Genomic DNA, 19,688 nt, shown 5'->3' with positions numbered 1-19,688 from the left:
TACACTCCCACTAACGGTGCAAAAGGGTTCCCTTTTCTCCACACTCTCTCCAGCATCTATTGTTTGTAGATTTTTTGATGATGGCCATTCTGACTGGTGTGAGGTGATACCGCATTGTTCAACTTGAGATCTTTAACTGTATCTGCAGACACTCTATTTCCAAATAAGTTCACATGCACAGATCCCTGGGGTTATGACTTGGGCTTATCTTTTTGGGGTCACAGATTCAACCCATGACAGACGTCATTTCAGCCTCCGTTGCAGGTGAATGGTGAAACGCCTCAGAAGCACAGTCAGTGACTAAGGCATGGAGAATGTGAATGTATTTTTTGGCCTCTGTGTGTTCAGCACGACGGACAGAGATTTTAAGTCTTTCCTTCCTAAACTTTATGTGCTTCCAGGAACCTCATTCACTACAAATTGCAGTGCTACCAACATGCCTCTTTCTCTAATATGGAATAAAAATAACATCAAGTATAAAATAATTTCCAGCTTCCTTCAAAAATGTTACTTCAGAGCCTGCCTGTTTTGAAACTTGGTCTCTGAATACTGGCCCCTTAAGCCATGAACAGGATTTCAGGTTAAATGTGGATTTCCACAATCCAGGCTAGTGCTGTGCATAAATACCATGCTTGTGAAGAAAACACTCCCTGAAGCAAGAGAAACTGAATGTTCGTCTATATTGTGGCATAATTTAGTCATCTCTTACCTGGGTGGGATCTTAAGAAAAAAAAAGTTTTACAAAGAAACGTGAGACCTCCCACATTTACATGGTTTACAATGTAAATTGTGCAGTTTAAACTGTTACAGTGTATGAACCCACATTTTGGTAGATGTACACACATCTAATTAACACCTCCACATGGATTCAGAAAATTACAGAGGCTCTGGGGTTCAGGGGCTACCCCTCCAGCCTTTCTTGCCAGGCACGAGCAGTTGCTGTTCCTCACTTAGGACATGTTCAGGGTCTCAGGCAGAACGAGCATGTCCTCCCACCGCCATCCCTGCTCACGTGGACTGTTTTCAGCCTCTGACAATTCCCACATGCTCTTCCCTAGAAGTTACTGGGAGGTACTGTGGGGACCCTCTGTCAGCCTCTTTAGTAAATCAGAAGCTCTCTGGGGGCAGAGAATTTCATGCAATGTTTTATAACAAGAATGATAAATAATAACAGTGGTAATAACTTCAATACTGATGATTAACAAGAACAATGACAATGAGGTTGAGGATCATAATAAGCCCAAGGAGATGGTAGAAAAGATAAAGACTTCTAAGAGTCGCTGACCACGTGACCATATCAGCACTCATGGGGTGGAGTGGAGCCACACCAAGGTCTGTACGGTGAGGCATGTTCCCTGAGGACAAGAACAAGTAGGAGGATGGAAAAGAAAACTACCAGGAAAAGGTCCTGGATACACATGGGGCTCCCGCGTGCTGACTGGGACTGGAGGACTCTGGGGTGGAGGGAAGGAGACCTACCTCCTTCTGTGGGCCTCACAGCCTCCTCTCCTCTGAGCCTGGACATGTACTCCACTCACCCAACATACCATCCACCTTCCGGTCCTCCTAGAAGCCTAGACAGGGAAATTCCAAGCCTGTACCTTGTAGCTTGCATTTCCAAACCTTAATCTCTCCAGGCTTTTATGGGGATCTGGAGCTGATGACAGTCAAGCAGCCCCTATTCCCACCATACAGTGTACCCCAGAATTCACTGAGGCGAAACACACTTCTCTTCAGCCAGGACGCTGGTTACGGGATTCTCCGACTGCTAAACAGAGGAAACCAAGGGGTGGCTTGGAGAGGGCTTCATGGCCATCTTTACGCCCAATGCACAGCACACTAAGAAAGCACAGCGTGCCTGCTCTGCACAGAGTCAACGCACCCTCCCGCACCCCGCCGACTACATGCCACAGCGCAGCCCCTTCTCCATTCCTCGTCCCTATTCCTGTTCATCTCTCAATTGTGAGCAATTCTGAACCTCTTCTGGGGTATAGGGACCAGAGGGTCAAGGAACAGTTATCCTTCAGGAACGACATCTGAGGCGCAGGCCCTCTCTCTCCGTCGCTCCAGATTGTGCTGGGTCTGGGACGTCCAGAAGAGCTCACATGACCAGGCACCACTTCCCCAGGCTTGGAAATGATTTCATCTGAAACATGCCTGCCTGAGCTGTCTCATAACAAGTGCTCAACCAGTGTCGGCAGTTGTTCTTCCTACTGCATCCACACAACCTCCATGGGCATCTTCATCATTCATGTGACCACCATCATCCTGGAGGGCAGGGGGCCCCAAGGCCAGAAGAATACTGAACCCAGATGGCTCAGGAGTCAAGGGCCCAGAGTCTGGACTCAGCCTGCGTGGATTCCAGCCAGGATCCCCACATGCTGGGCGATGCACAAACGGAGATGGCCCTTGTCCTCACAGGGTTAAGGGGTGGAAATGGTTTCGTGAGTGTAAAGCGCTGAAACCTGGAAGATTATGAGTCATGGCTGTTCTTATTTACATATGGGGTGACAAGGGCAGTTTGCAGGTGATAAGTGAGCAGAAGGGCAAGAGTTCAAGGTGAACCCATCTCCACAGATCCCTAAGACCATTTTGTTACCCCTGTTGCCTTCTGTGGGGGTGGGTCTCTCCATTTGAACCTGTCTTAAGTTGCCTGACTAGATGTATCACCTAGAGAAGCTGTGTCAGAAAATAACACCAAACTGTTAAGATAAAGAAAGCAAAGCAAATAAAAAATTGCCTTACATTTTACAAAAAATGTGCTGAGAATTCCATGCTACAATCTCTTGGGCACAATTAAAGTAGCCAGAACACAATCGGAAGGGAGACAAGAAGATCCCAACACTAGCCCCAGACTTCGGGGCTCTTGACTCACACCAACCGTAATCCCCACAGGTTAGGAATCCTTGGGAAATGTGGAAATGAGAAATATCACCCAGCAGTCACTCCCCTCTGGTCTGGGGTGGATACCAGCAGTCTGAATATTTTCAAGAAGTTGCTTTAGGCCAAAACTGCCCCCAGAATACCACCCCTCGTTACTCTCATGATTATGGTATGTTACAAGGCAAAAGAGATCTGGCAGATGTGATTAAGGTCACTATCGGTTGAACTTGAAAGATTATGCAGTTAGATCTAATCTAATTACAAGAACCCTTAAAAGCAGCTTTCTCTGGGCTTCCCTGGTGGTGCAGTGGTTAAGAATCCACCTGCCAATGCAGGGGACACGGGTTCGAGCCCTGGTCCGGGAAGAACCCACATGCCGCGGACCAACAAAGCCTGTGCGCCACAACTACTGAGCTTGTGCTCTAGAGCCTGCGAGCCACAACTACTGAAGCCTGTGCACCTAGAGCCCGTGCTCCACAACAAGAGAAGCCACCGCAATGAGAAGCCCGTGCACTGCAACTAGAGAAAGCCCACGTGCAGCAACAAAGACCCAACACAGCCATAAATAAAATTAATTAATTAAAAAAAAAAAGAAGCTTTCTCTGGATGGAAGTAGAAGGGGAAGAAAGGGAGATTCCAAGTGAGAGATGGACATGTCCTTAGATGGAATGTTAAACCAAGACATACCCAGGTGAAAAGTCTGGGCAAGTAAAAGCAACTTTCTCAGCTTGGAATGGTCAAGGAAGACTCTTGTAAGGGTATATTTTTTATTATAACATGATGGAAGGAGTAAAGGAAGTTAGGAACACAAAGGTTTTTTTGTTTTTGTTCTTTTTGCAACAATTAGTGTATTTTACTGTATTTAAATTATACCTCAATAACGTGCTACTAGCATAAAACCAAAAACCTGTACTTATTTATAATTTTTATTTAAAAAAAATTTTACTGGAGCATAGTTGATTTACAATGTTGTGTTAGTTTCAGGTGTACAGCAAAGTGAATCAGTTATACAGATACATACATCCACTCTTTTTTAGACTCTTTTTCCATATAAGCCATTAGAGTATTGAGTTCCCTGTGCTATACAGTAGGGCCTTATTAGTTACCTATTTTAATATATAGTAGTGTGTATATGTCAATCCCAGTCTCCCAATTTATCCCTCCCTCCCCTTACCCGCTGGTAACCAGAAGTTTGTTTTCTATATCTGTGACTCTATTTCTGTTTTGTAGATAAATTCATTTGTACCATTTTTAGATTCCACACATAAGCAATATCATATGGTATTTGTCTTTCTCTGTCTGACTTCACTCAGTAATGACAATCTCTAGGTCCATCCATGTTGCTGCAAATGACATTATTTCATTCTTTTTATGGCTGAGTAAATATTCCATTGAATAGATGTACCACAAGGGATTTTTTTTTTTTTAAGATTTGGTGACGAAAACTTCCAAAGAGATGGACTTTAATTTCTTTATGAAGTGGGGTCCAGCACATCTATTGAGTGAGTTAGGTCAGAAGGTGGGTGAAGTGGAGAATATTTGAAATAACGTTGTTCGGGATGAAAGAGTTGGATATGCAAACAATGATGCAAGTCAGGGGTCCTAGAACTACAGACCATGTGCGAATCTTACTTGCTGCACCGTAACAGTTCTAGGTTAAGAGGTGTCTTCAGGTTCTTCGATTTTGAAAAATACCAAAAGAAGAACATTCATGTGTAAAAATTATATATGAAATTCTAATCCTTTTCCCATGTCCTTGTCCACTGGAATACAACCACACTCATTTGTTTATGTCTGGTTGATGGCTGCTTTTGTACAGCTATGGAAAAACCGAGACCTTGTCACAAAGACACCTGCAAAGCAAAAAATATTTAATATCTGACCACTTATAGAAAAAGTTTGACTACAGAAAAGATCTGGGTGTTAGCTCCAAAAAGCAAGGAACTCTATTTTTCACACTGATGTATTCTAACAGTACAAAGAAGCCACTTAGGGCTTCCCTGGTGGCACAGTTGTTAAGAATCCGCCTGCCAATGCAGGGGACATGGGTTTGAGCCCTGGTCCAGGAAGATCCCACGTGCCGCGGAGCAACTAAGCCCGCATGCCACAACTACTGAGCCTGTGCTCTAGAGCCCACAAGCCACAACTACTGAGCCCACATGCCACAACTACTGAAGCCCACGTGCCTAGAGCCCGTGCTCCACAACAAAGAGAAGCCTGCGCACCGCACTGAACAGTAGCCCCCGCTCACTGCAACTAGAGAAAGCCTACGCACAGCAACGAAGACCCAACGCAGCCAAATAAAATAAATAAATTAAACAAACAAACAAAAAACAAAGAAGACACTTAGCATGTTTATGTGGAATTAGTGAATGATTTCTATGCAGTTTGGGGGATGACCATTAGTAGTAGTTACGTTACTAGTTTCAAGCTTATGGTATCATAATACAATATGTGGTGTTATTTTATCCAGTAGAGCTCAATCACTTACTAGAAAGGTCTCAGAGACAGAAAGTAACGATTTCTCTAGGAAGAGCTGATGAAAGGTGAATGGGGTACAGATATATGAGGGTGGTTAAGTGATGGTGTAGGAAGACATGAAGTCCAGAGTTTGCCAACAGACAAAGACCAGCCCATGTCTCACCTGCTGGCTTTGGATCACTGAGATCAAAGCCCTCCAATGGCCCAGGGCTTGGGGATTTGCACACAGAGATGTCTGGACCTCCTGGGCCTAGCAAGAGCAGAGGGCAGAGGGCAGTGTGGTGGTGAGGATCACATGCTGCTGGGGGCTTAATGTTCACATAGGCAGGGCTGCTACACTGCAGGAATGTGGGAGTGGCTCAGGAGTCCTGCCTTCCTGGCAGGGAGCTGCGCCCCATCAGCTAGCTGGCTGCTCTCCAGAAAGCAGGTGGGTTTAGGGCAGTGGGTGAGTGCCTATCACCCCCCCTAGTGTCCCCCAGGAATCCCCCAATTACACCTCTGCCTGACTTCTGATGGTTTGCTTTTCCCTTCTGGCGTGGTCTTCCACCTGCAAGGAACACGTTTCAAGGTACAGAACTACGTACGACTGCGACTCAAACCACCCCATAAGTACTGATTTGGGCGCTCTGTCACTCATTCAGGGTAGTCTATACTCTATTCTCCCATTTCCTGACAGTATTATTTATCATTGTCGCTGTTGTTGTTATAAGACATTAAATAACATTTCTCTATCCAGTCACGGTCTGATTTACCGGCTAGGATGACTATTTCCAACATATACACACACACACAGGTTTCCTGCTCTACCACAGTACTTCCTGATGGCATTTTCCCCAACGAGTGCCTGGAAATTTTCAAGTCCCCTTCCAGGTGCTCAGACCTGCCATTTCTACAGGGGAAGCTTGAAAAGGGCATCCTGTCCTGCCTGAGCCCCTGGAAAATATTCTAAGTTATCTGGGGTCCAGCAAGGGCCCATGGCTGCCCGAAGTTACTTGGAGGCCATCTTTGGGTCACAAGAGTCACTTCAAATTTCCTGAGACCTCTCAGGGCCAACAAACCACCAAGGCAAGTTCAGAAGTCTTGAGAGAAGTCCTCACCTGTGCAGAAATTTCTAAGTACACCCTAGAACCAGGGAACCATTAATGCCACACCAGGTCACAGCTTCACAGCCAGGAAACTCTGAGGATGCCGAGGGAACAATCCGATGGCCCATGAACAGCTCTAAACAAAAAGTACAAGTCCAAATGTCTGACCTGAAGGTGGCCAGCAGAAAGTGCAGCAAGGCGGTCAGCAATGAGAGAGTGCTGCGGCCTTAATATCTGGTGTAGGTGGAGCTTTGGAGGGAAGTAAAGATGGATCCTGAGTCCAGCTTCCCTGGAGGAAACATACACACAAACATATTTAAATGAACCAAAAATAAGAGTTGTTTCTGAATGACAAATTGTTTTCCAAAAGAATTTTCATGCCCTATAATTTTTGCTAATTTCTATTTCAGTATTTTTTTAAAAGAAAGAAGAAAAATGAGTATTGCTCCTATGAGTTGGATTACACAAAAAAATCAATATGACCATCTATTCTAGAACATCCTTCATATAAGCAAAACTTATAATAAATATATAACGTACCATTTGGAAACCATATCGCAATTAAATAAAATCCATACAAGTAGTTTTCTACATTTAATTTGATAGTTTCCATGTATCACTTGGCCTAGTTGACAAAAACCATGAGCTCTATGAAAGTGAGTTCCTGCTGCCCCTAAATGCATCTCTTTCTAAGGCTGCTGCCAAATAAGGTATGACTACTGTCTAACAAGGTGTGCAGGACTCCTTACACAGCATGAACTTAGATTCTTTAGGCCAACTGTTGCTCTTTTGTAATTTCAAACAAAATATTATGCAATTCATAGATACCATTTCTTGAAGAGAAGCCTTATAAATTTCACATTTTAATTTTCATTCTAAAAATATCGAAACAAGCTCAGTGAAACTGTACCATATGAAAAACATTTGAAGAGGAAAAATGGACACTGCATATCTCTAGCAAAAATTAAACACCAAACTACGGTATTTACTCACTCTCTTTCACTCTGTCTTTCCAAGTGCATCAGACCACCTCCCTCCTCTATTTAAACCTCTTTTTCCAGTGGGACATGGGAAAAGTAAAAACAACAGGCAGGGCATTTTGGCCCACAAGAGCCACCGGAAAAAAAAAAGTTTGTCAAGCCAGGAACTGCTTTTGTTAACACGGAACATCAGTGAACTTCATCTATCTCCTGCCTGGCACTCTTAAGATTTTCTAAGTGGCCCTGAGGACCCAAGAGCCACTAGTGTCTGCCTGGAAAGAATGGAGAGGGTGCCTATGCCAGTTAACCTTGCTGCAGAATTTTCTAGGTCAGTTCAGGAGCCTGGGAAATGCTGCTACCCAAATGCAGTCCCATGGAAAGCATTCTAGGCCTGCTTGGAAATGTTCTAAGTCCCCTCAGATACCCAGGAAAGGCTGGTGCTGAACTGGAAGGCACTAAGGGGGGCACACACTGAGAAATGACAAATTCTTTAAGTTCTCAGGGGACCCAGGGAAAGACTTGTACCTGTCCCCCTTGGTGGCTAGGAGCGGCAAGGATGACTGGATCCTTGAACATTTGTAGAGGAAAGACAAAAGGAACTTGAAGAGAACATTCACTTAGTTGGAAACCTTAGCTCAAGACCAACTAAGTCAAAAGATCATATAAGCAAGAAAGGAAGCTGTTATATACTACAATGATTAACTAGGTTTGACTGTTAATAAAAACATTACCAACATCCTTACCAAGGACAGGTTAAAATAGTGTAAAGTACCAAATAATATTTTCAATATGTAATAAAGACTGGAAAAGCATTGAGGCCGCTAACCAAACCTGAGACCATACATTTCAAAAGGAAAATAATGTGGAAACTAGAAAGCCATCTAATGAATGGGATGGGATCCACCCTCCTGTTGCCCCTACTATTGCTATGGATCAGGGCCCTCTCCTCCTACTCTGCCCTCCTCCATCTCTCTGATTCCACTGTTGTCTATTTTCATTGATCGCACTGCTTCTTGCTTAGCTCACTCTCTCCCACTCTTACTGTTTTGCCAAGTCCACAGGATCCACCCACTCTCCATCCTCTACTTTGCAGTCTTTTTCCTCACTCTCCCTTGCGAGCTGTCTCCCTGGCTCTCCCTCTTTGTCCCTTTTTCCTCAATCCCCCGCCCACTCGACACCCACAGGGGTGGAACAAAGATGCTCTGCCCAGAAGAGCACACTTTCCCGTGAGACATCGGGAATGTGGACACACGTTGGTCGGTATCGCCAGCGGATAGGATTTGGGACAGAAAGACACGGGGTGTCACTTCACAGGACTGATCCCCTGCCCCCAGCCCGGGGCTCTAGGGCCTTTCTGAGGCGGTGACCGCAAAGGGCAGAGAGCGGCACGGCCAGGCCGCAGGAGGCCCAGGATGGGCAGGTGGTCTCAGGAGAACACTGGGGTCGGTGGAGTCCCAGGGCCGCGGGAGGGCGCGGCGTCCCGGGCTGCCCCGAGGGGCCGAGAGGGGCGATGCGGGGCGCGAAGGGCGAGAGTCCACGTCGCGAGTGGGGACCTGACACGGCGCGGGTCGGGCCGGGAGAAGGTGAAGAGACCGAAGGCAGAAAGGCCTGACGGGGACGGCCTCGGAGCGATTTTGACCGGAAACGGACGCGGACTCGGACCCGGCAGCCGAGCGCCCGGCATCCCGAGTCTCAGGGTGACGCGGGCCGGAGGGGCGAGAACGGGGACCCCCAGAACCTGCGTGTGAAGGATGCGGTCGGGAGGGGGCTGTGGAGCGCGGCTCTGACTCTCAGAGCCGAGGGGCTCACTCACCCGAGGGGACCTTCGCTCCCGAAATCCGCTTCCGCGTCGGCAGGAAATTACGCAATCAGGGCGGGGCCTTAGTCGGGGAGAGGCGGGGCGGAGCAGCGTGGGCGTGGGCGAGGCCTGAGCCTTCCCGCCCAGCTCCCGGCCGTTTCCGGGTCAGCCCCTACCCCGGCCGGACACACCTCCAGCCTCAGCGTTTGGGTGCGTTTGTTTCGGCTGGTGTCCGGGGAGCCGGGTTGCTTCCTCGGGGCTTCAAGTTAAGTGTTTCGGACAACTCTAGGTACGAGCTTAGAGCTGTGAGCCCTTTCGTGGTAAATGCTGGGATGTTTCCCTGTTAACATGTTGCAAACGGTTTAGGTCGAAATCCCCTTTCGCGCCTGGAGACTCGTGTCCTGCGAGTGCTCGGGGCGCGACTCGGCCTCGGGCGGGGACCTCGCTGGGTCCAAGTGGGCCGTGGTGGGATCCCGAACAACGTCTGTGGTTCCTGCGCTTGGAATGGGTTATTCAGTTTAGCAAGGGCTGGAATTGTCTGTGCTGGCGATGGAAACCAGAGCGACCATGATTTCCATTTCTGCTGCCGGTTCACCAGAGACGCAGCCCTGGGCTCAGTATCGGGGACTTCATGGGGCTAGGACCTGGGCTGCGAGGCTGAGGGGCTGAGGCGTTGCTTTACAAGAATAAAATGTACTGCGTGTGTAGATGTAAATTCTTTTCTCCTTACATTTCACTTGTTCAGTTTCACTCATCTTGAGGTGATTTATGAATGCAAGACCTTTGGGACAAGCGTGGATGCTTATCATTCATTTCTAAATATATTGTAATTTCACATTTTTCTTTTTCTATATCACAGAGCTATCTGAAAGTTTTTAATTTAAAAAATGTGAGATATTTTAATTTCTTTGTTTTCTATTTCTCAATGTTTTATGTCAAGTTAGGATGAGGCTTACAAAAGAGTCAAGTGATATATATCTGCATGTGTAACTCATTCAGCCTCCCAATCACCTTCTCCACCAAGTCTTCTGCATTTAGGTTTAGACATAATATGTGCTTGGGAGTCTCCATATCGACTGTAGTGATTCCTCTTGGGTCCATATGGGATACATATCTCCCTAGGAGAAGCTGAGTCCATGAGATGGGTACCTTATGCGTAAACCAGTCTTTACACCACATATCTGAGTCTCTGTTTCCTTGGCTGGGGATTAGATCTAATGAAAGCTGAGAAGTTAAAAGAAGTGACATTGCACTGAAGAATAATTTCTTCAGTTTATGTTTTCATTGTCATTATTACTATTTAAAGAAGAGTTTCCAGGGATTCCTTAGAAAAACCACCTCACTAAAGAACTAGTCCCTTTTTTCAGGAGGAAATATAGTCCTATGTAAGCAGTGTTTATTTTAATGGAGATTATTCCTAAACTACTCTCCTCGAGTTTATACACTATTTCAACATAATCATGTGAATTTTTATTTGTACATGGGCTGTTTTTGTGGGTGAATCTTTGAACATCACCTAAAAGATTGTATGAGTGATACATTATTTTTGCCCACCACCTCCAATGGTCCTCAAACTTTTCTGCACATTATCTGGAGAGTGTTAAGCCTTATGCCAACCTCACCAAAATATGTATCTATGGGGGTAGGACTCAGGCATCAGAAAAGCAGCCTTGGAGCATGCATGGCACAGACTTCTTCCTCTCCCCCTGATAATCATCAGTCTAACCAACTTACCAATAAGGGTTGTTCCTTCTATGGAGAACGTTCTCTGTCTCCCTCCTCTATTACCCAGCACCGGTTTCCAGGCTAATTCCTACTCTTCATCAATCTGGTAATTTTTAGGTAATTCTTCCTCAGACAGGCTTTTCTATGCCATCCTCACCAAAATATAAAGTATCATCTAGTAACTTATACTTTAAGGTATAGTTCATATACTAACGCAGTTGATAATTTAATAGTAATTTATTTAGGCTTTAAATATAATTTTCCAAAACAGTTATGTCTATTGGAACTTCTACTACATTTGTTAATCAACACACCAATCCTGGTGACTCCAAATTCCTCACTACTCAGTGGCTGCATCTGACAAACACATGACTAGGATATTGATACTGGTTTAAATACAGCCAACTCCCAGAAACTTTCATATACATCTGGAAATCCTGCCAACAAAAGTATCCTTCCAGCTCCATAAGCACTTCAAACCTTATTCATCACACACACACACTCAGACGTACATGCACACACTTTTACTAGTCTCCACAGAAGGGATTGCCCTCTACTACACTGATAAATTAGATCGTTTGAGAAACTGTAAGTCATACCTCAGATGACTGCCTGGAAGTCTACAGTTATCCCTGCTTTCATGCCCATCCATTACTACTACTCTCCTGTAAATTGAAGTGTCCTCTCTACCCTGGGACATTCCAATTTCTCCAATTAAGTCCTTGTCTTTCTTGCTATCTTAGGAACTTTATGCTATTGCTTCTATACTAAATCTACTTTACCAGACATATGTCCTATTCTCCTTGATCTCTCTACTCAATATTAACCTATTAAGAGTCTTCCACTTTGGAATAAAATCTTCATCTGAACCTATCTTCTCTCTAGTTTCTGCTTTGCTGTTCCTTCCCAATCAAACTGAAAGCTGAAAGTGTTGTTACCATTTCCTTACATTTCCTCATGCTTTGACTTACTAAAATCACCAACGATAACCCAATAAATTTATCTTGCTGGCACCATTCATGTTATTCCCATCTAACAGATGTGTCTCGAGCTTTCTGAAACCATGTTTATGTCATTTGTTAGATAGGTAAATGTCTTGGTCATCCCGGGCTGCTATAACAAAATACCACAGACTTGGTAGCTTAAACAACACACATTTATTTCTCATAGTTCTGGAGGCTGAAAAGTACAAGGTCAAGGTGTCAGCAGATTTGGTTCCTGGTGATGGACCTGTTCTTGGTTTGCAGAAGGCTGCCTTCTCACTGTGTCTTGATATGGCAGAAAGAAAGAGCTGCGGTCCATTACGGAAAATCCCAAACAAACTTTTTGGCCAACCCAATATTTGAAAGTATTGGTGAACTTGAAATTTTCACCAAAATTAAATGTGTTTCATGGAAAAATGATATATCACAAAAAAGTAGATTTAACACACCTCCTTGTACCTAAAGTTCAGAAAATAAGGAAAACAGAAATTGTATTAAACATTACTTTCTGCTTAAGAGATTTAAACATATTTGCTTAATTAATCCTCATAAAAACCCTGCTGATTTTGGTTTATTTACTATTATCGACTGAACATCTGTGTCCCCCCCCACCCTCCCCCAAGCAAATTCATATGTTGAAGCCCTAATCCCCCATATAATGGTATTTGGAGGTGGGGCCTATAGGAGGTAATTAGGTTTAGATGAGGTCATGAGAGTGGGTCTCCCACGAAGGGATTGGTGTCATTGTAAGAAAAAAGGAACAATGAAGTTTTCACTCACAGATGCACACTGACCCAAGATGTCTTAATTCATGCTGAAGAATGAATTAAGAATGAATGTGGGAAACACTTTAGCCAAAACTCTCATCTTCATTTCCACAAAATAACTCACACAGGAGAGAATCCATATGTCTGTAATCAGTGTGGAAGGGCCTTCAGTCATTCTTCATCTTTAAATAGATATAGGAGAATTCATACTGGAGAGAAGCCATATGAATATCATCTATGTGGGAAAACCTTTGTTCAGAGCACTTGCCTTAGGCAACATGAGAGAACTCACTCTAGAGAGAAGCCATTTGGATGCCATCTCTGTGGGAAAGTTTTTATTCAAAGCTGTTGTCTTAGAGAATATGAGAGAACTCATACTGGAGAAAAATCATTTGGATGTCATTTGTATGAGAAAGCCTTTGTTACAAGCTCTTGCTTTAGAAGACATGAGAGAACTCACTCTGTAAATGCTATGAAGGTTGATGAGTCTTCAGCCACAGCTCTAAACTGAAACAAATCAGAACGCTACATGGAAGAAATTCTAAGACTATATTCATTATGGAAATACCTTCATTTATAATTTATCCTTAAACAACATGAGTGAAATCCACTTGGAGGAGCCCTATATTTATAATCAAGGTGGAAGAGACTTAAGCTGATTTCTAGTTGTGGGGTGCACAAAACTCACTATGAATAATATTCTAATTTCCCTAAAATGGGAAATTAGACAGGAAACTCTTTACCCGGAGGAGTGCATGCTAGGGTAATAACAGAAAATTAGTGCTGGAGAACATATTCAGTGTAATATGCCTGGAAGAGACTTTTACTTGAAGAGATACTATTGTAGATGTAAGATTCCACACTATGTACAAAACACTTTCACTGTAATGAATTAAAGGATGTCTTCAATGATTTTTAATTCCTTAGTTGACATTCAATTTCAGACACTGTATATACCAGTGCTAAAAATCAAATAAAAGATTGGAGTTTGCATCAGAAATCCCTGACTGGGAAAAACACCTATCAATATTTTTGCCATACAATTTAGACATTAATTTATAATATTGCCCAATGGCCTATTATTACAAAAATTTAGGATAAATATCCAGGATTGTGACATCATCTGGGAATTCCGAATGCAGAATTTTGTAACAATAAGCAATAATTTTTTTAATGAATCAAAGTTGTTGCTGAAAAAACTACCATGTTGGTCAGTTTCAACTTTTCATGCAGCAATAATCATAATCATGATGAATACATTCAACCAGAAAGTAACTTTGAATATTAACTGGAAAATGTAGAACACAGGATGATGTGTTATTACTATACTGTTAATATATACATACATCACAATGATGAATTAAAGGTCAATAAATAGATAATTTGTGAATGAAGTCTGCTGGTGCATAACATTTCTTTTAAAAATACCGTTATTGAGACAAAGAAAGGCATAACATTATGATAAAGGGGTCAATTCAAAAAGAGGATAGAATGGCTGTACATATTTATGCACCCAACACAGGAGCACCTCAGTAAAATAAAGCAAATATTAAGAGACCTAGAGAGTGAAATACACATCAATATAATAACAGTAGCCGACTTTAATGCCCCACTTTCATCAATGGATAAAACATGTAGACAGAGTCAAAAAGAAAATCGTGGCCTTAAATGAAACATTAGGCCAGGTGGATTTGATAGATTTGTACAGAACATTTCATCCAAATGCAACAGAATACACATTCTTCTAAAGGGCATGTGGAACTTTCTCAAGAATAAACCATATTTTGGTACACAAGTTTCAATAAATTTAAGAAGACTGGAAAAGATGCTTGTTATAATTTCAATCACAATGGTATGAAACTAGAAATAAACTACCAGAAGAAAGCTGGAGAAGTCACAAATGTGTGGAAACTGAACAATATGATACTGAACAGCTACTGGGTCAATGAAGAAACCAAAGGAGAAATCAAAAATTACTGGAAGACAAAAATGAAAATATGACATATTAAAATCTATGCAATGCAGCAAAAGCTACAGTAAGAGGGAAGTTTATAGCAATACAAACTAGAAAGGAATTAGGAAAAGAACAAATGAAACCCAAGGTTAGTAGAAGAAAAGAGATAAACATCAGAGGGAAAATAAATGAAATAGAGACTAAAAAGACAATAGAAAAGATCAATGAAACCAAGAGCTGGTTCTTTGAATAATATAAATAGTATAATAATATAAATAGTATTGACAAACCTGTAGCTAGATTCACCAAGAAAAAACGAGGTCTCAGTTGATACCACAGAAAAGACCATGAGATTGCTTTGAACAATTATACTCCATCAAATTGGACACCCTAGAAGAAATGGACAAATTTCTAGCAACATACAACCTACCATCACTGACTCGAAGAAACAAAATCTGAACAGATTGATTACTAGTAAGGAGGTTGAATCAGTAATCAAAAACCTCCCAACAAACAAAAGTCCAGGACCAGAAGGTCCTAATGAAGTCTACAACACATTTAAAGGAGAATTAATACCAATCCTCAAACTCTACAAAAAAATAGAATAGGAGGGAACACTTCTAAACTCATTTTACCAGCTAGCGCTACCCTGATAGCAAAAACCAGACAAGTACTGATTAATATAGATGCAAAAATCTTCAACAAAATATTAGCAAGTCAATTTCATCAATACATTAAAAAGACATACACCATGATCAAGTGGGATTTATTCCAGGGATGCAAGGATGTTTCAACATCCACAAAATCAATGTGATAGGCCACATTAACAAACTGAAGAACAAAACCCATATGATTAGTAGATGCAGAAAAGCATTTAACAAGATTGAACACCAATTTATGATAAAAACTCAATATGGGTACAGAAAGAACACACCTCAACATAATAAAGGCCATATATAACAAGCCCACAGTTAATATCATACTCAATGGTGAAAAGCTGAAAGCTTTTAAGATCAGGAACAGACAAGAGTGCCCACTCTCACCACTTTTATTCAGTGTAGTATTGGAAGTCCTAGCCAGAACAATTAAGCAAGAAAAAAGGCATCCAACATGGAAAAGAAGTCAAATGTCACTATTTGCAGACGATATATTACATATAGAAAACCCTGAGGACTCAAAAAAACTGTTAGAATAAATATATTCAGTAAAGTTGCAGGATACAAAAATCCATATACAAATATCTGTTCCATTTCTACACATTAACAAACAATAAAAATAATCCCATTCACAACTGAATCAAAAAGAATGTCTAGAAATAAATTTAACCAAGGTGGTAAAGGACCTAGACAATGAAAAACTAAGACATTGATGAAAGAAATTGAAAACAAATAAATGGAAATTATTCTGTGCTCAGGGATTGAGAGAATATTGTTCAAAAATGTCCATACAACCCAAAGTAATATGCAAATTCAATTGATTCCTATCAAAACCCCAATGGCTTTCTTTATAAAAACAGAAACAGAACAAACAATCCTAAAATTTGTATGGAAGCGCAGAAGATCCTGAATAGCCGTAGTAATCTTAAGCTGGAGGCTTGGAACTTGGAACTAGAAGTTTGTACCTTTTCTCCATTTTCCCACCCCATCCCCCGGCAACCACCATTCTATCTCTGCTTCTGTGAGTTTGTCGTTTTCCGTTTAGAACACTATATGAAGGTTAAATTGTGCAACTAGTAGCAGGCCACGAAGAGGAAAAGGCCATAAAATGCAAACTTAGTTGAGCCACAAGCACTTTCCAGTAGGAAGTCTGTGTCTGGAGGGGGCTGTGCATGCCTGTCTCACAGGCCTTCATAACAACGGACGGTCTGCAGGTGACTTGGAGGAGTGCTGACAACTGCCCAGGACCACAGGACTTCCACCCTTCCATCCCTCACGATGCCCTGCAGTGCCCAAGGACATCCTACCTTGCACAGGACTCACTCCTCAGGCACCTGGAACAGGGGTTGAGGAGCTGATTCTTCCCTCAGCCTTCTCCCATCTTCCTCTCCTGTTTCTCCCTGGTCTCCTGGTTCTGCCCAGCAGTATTTCAGGCCCAGAAAGGCTGCCCTGGTGTGGGTGTCCACGTGGACATGGGCCCAGGTGGACCCAATGACACCCAGTCCTTTTCAGCTCATGGTAAATTTAGAGCCATGTGTTTACATACTAACTCGTCAGCAACATATATGATTTTATGTTTCCAATTTATTTTAGGGGACACTATGGATCAAAATACAGAGAGAGTTAAGTCCTACCTATTATGATTGTTTCATTAAGGGAAAAAGTCAAACATTTTTGGAGCCAATTCAAGTAAGCAACACGGTAAAAATGTTCTGCGTTTCCTGACCAACTGTTTCCTTGCTTTAATTCAGCCATAAGAAAGAAGGAAGCCTCACCATTTGTGACCACATGGATGGTCCTTTAGTGCATTATTCTAAGTGAAATAAGTCAGACAGAGGAAGATCTCACTTACATGAGGAATCTTTTAAAAATTTAGCTCATAGGGACTTCCCTCGTGGTGCAGTGGTTGGGAATCTGCCTGCCAATGCAGGGGACGTGGGTTCAAGCCCTGGTCCGGGAGGATCCCACATGCCACGGAGCAACTAAGCCCGTGTGCCACAACTAATGAGCCTGTGCTCTACAGCCCTCGAGCCACAACTACTGAGCCCGAGTGCCACAACTACTGAAGCTCGTGCACCTAGAGCCCGTACTCTGCAACGAGAAGCCACCGCAATGAGAAGCCCGTGCACCGCAAGGAAGAGTAGCCCCCGCTCGCCGCAACTAGAGAAAGCCTGTGTGCAGCAACGAAGACCCAACGCAGCCAAAAATAAATAAATAAATAAATAAATTTAGCTCACAGATAACCAAGAATAGCTGCAGTTGCCAGAGGTGGGGAGTGTGGGGTGCACAAAATGGGTGACGGGGTTCAAAAGCTACAAACTGTCTGTTATAAAGTAAATAAGTCACGGGGATGTCATGCACAGCATGGTGACTATAGTTATTAAAACTGTGCTGCATCTTTGAAAGTTGCTAAGAGAGTAAGTCTTACAAGTTCTCATCACAAGAAACAAATCTGTGTAACTGTGTGTGGTGATGGATGTTAACTAGATTTATAGTGATCAGTTCACAAAATATACAAACACTGAACCATTATGTTGTACACCTGAAACTAATATCGTGTTCTATGTTAGTTATACCTCAACGAAAAACAAAAAGTAAAGTTGTGGCAGCATCCTCTGAAGTCTGCTCCTTAGTTTTAACTCTAGGGAGATGTGAGGCCTGCATATGCTAAGGGCCCCGCAGGGGACCTGACACCCCCGGTCACCTAAGGTAGATAGCTAGTGGGAAGCAGCCGCACAGCACAGGGAGATCAGCTCGGTCCTTTGTGACCGCCTGGAGGGGTGGGATAGGGAGGGTGGGAGGGAGGGAGACACAAGAGGGAAGAGATATGGGAACATATGTATATATATAACTGATTCATTTTGTTGTAAAGCAGAAACTAACACACCATTGTAAAGCAATTATACTCCAATAAAGATGTTAAAAAAAAAAAAGATCTAGTAAGGAAGAAAAAAAAATTGCCATTATTGCTCTCAAAACTTAAAATCAAATTAAAGTTCACTGTATCTTAATATTAAAATGATGTGGTCAGTCCTGAAGGTTTTGGTTACCTGGAGAGTAAACAACCCCAGAATCGTGGGTCAGGCAAAGGGTCATATTAAAAATCTTCTCCCACTGGCCTTTGCCACAAAATGCAGAGCTCCCTCAGAGAATGAGGTGGAAGATCACCGCAGATGTGAAGAGGGCCCAACTTTCAGAAAGCCTCGAATCATACGAGAGGGGTATGCGTATTCTAATTCCCGCTGTCACAAAGCACTACCCCTTTCTGATCCATTTTAAAAGATTTCTCCCGAAATTTCCACTCTTTGTATCAAATTACGTCATCTCATAAAGACCTGGGAGAAAGACAGCTGACAGTAGTCTCATTTCAAAGTGTGATAAGTTGTGGTTTTGGTATAAATAACGTATGGACTTAAAATAACGTGAGCGTTAGAAGACATACACTCTGCAACCGTCTGATATTGTTCAAGTACGTTACAGTTGTGGGGGAACTAACCACTGAAAATTAACAGAAGCCCGGGGGTGGACGCCCCACTTCCCTTTCTCTCACGGCCAGACCCGCACTGCCCGCACCCTCGTCCCCCCAGAAGGGCCCGACAGTTCGCGTATTCCCGTCACGAGTGTCCACGTGTTTCCCTCTCTCCGAATCTGTGTAGGGGCTCCTGCCTCAAAACAAGCCTGAATCCATAGCAAACACCACAGCATTCTGTGATTATCCATCCAAACTCTCAACGACGGTTGTTCTTGGGTTTTGTTTTTGAAGAGTCAGTCCTGCTGAAATACTACCTGCGAAAGTAGAGAATAAACCACGCAGGACCGTCCAGGAAATCAAGGGGCTCTGCTGCAGTTTAAGGAGGTCGTCGGGGAGACGCGCCCACAGCCCCTTTAGCCCTTGGCGTGGACAGGGAGCGTTCTCCTCACGGCGACGCGGTCCCAGGTCGTCCGAAAGTTGGCGGCGCGCTCTGGTGAGTCATCGGAGAAGGAAAAGCTTTCCTCACCGAGGACGCCGTGACGTCAGCAGGCGGAATGCGCACGCGCGCCAGGAGGGTCCCCGCAGGAGGGTTCGCGCCGCCTGCAGTCTGAGGGGCCGTGGGGCAGTAGAAAACGCGCGGAGCTCGCTGTTCGGTGCTTCCTGGCGCCCTCTCCTAGTCTCTGTCTGAGTAACTGAAATCCAGTGTTGGATTATTCAAGGCCACGATTTTGAAAGTTAACACCAAATGGAGTCTACCACACCGTGCTTTGATTGGAATGGACGGATATAACAAGAAGAAAAGTATGTCAACTGCATTCCCATACACTAACACTTAATGATTGGAATTGGAAAGAAAAACAATGCAATTTTCAATGCATCCCCCCAAATAATCCTCAAGTATAAC

General features: G+C 43.3%; 1 long non-coding RNA gene across 3 annotated transcripts in view; it reads right to left on the bottom strand.

Annotated features, from left to right (window-relative positions):
* LOC307179792 overlaps positions 1-9,276 on the bottom strand; it is a 70,675-nt gene extending 61,399 nt beyond the window's left edge. For all 3 annotated transcript variants that reach the window (XR_013825554.1, XR_013825555.1, XR_013825556.1), the window contains exons 1-2: positions 9,243-9,276; positions 6,618-6,738 (exon numbers count right to left, since the gene is read on the bottom strand). This is a non-coding gene — a long non-coding RNA (uncharacterized lncRNA). The remainder of the gene's footprint in view (positions 1-6,617; positions 6,739-9,242) is intronic.
* Positions 9,277-19,688: the final 10,412 nt, after the last annotated feature.

Source organism: Stenella coeruleoalba (assembly GCF_951394435.1).
Source record: "Stenella coeruleoalba genome assembly, chromosome: 21".
Taxonomy (NCBI): domain Eukaryota; kingdom Metazoa; phylum Chordata; class Mammalia; order Artiodactyla; family Delphinidae; genus Stenella; species Stenella coeruleoalba.
This window is presented reverse-complemented; position numbering and strand designations above follow the sequence as displayed.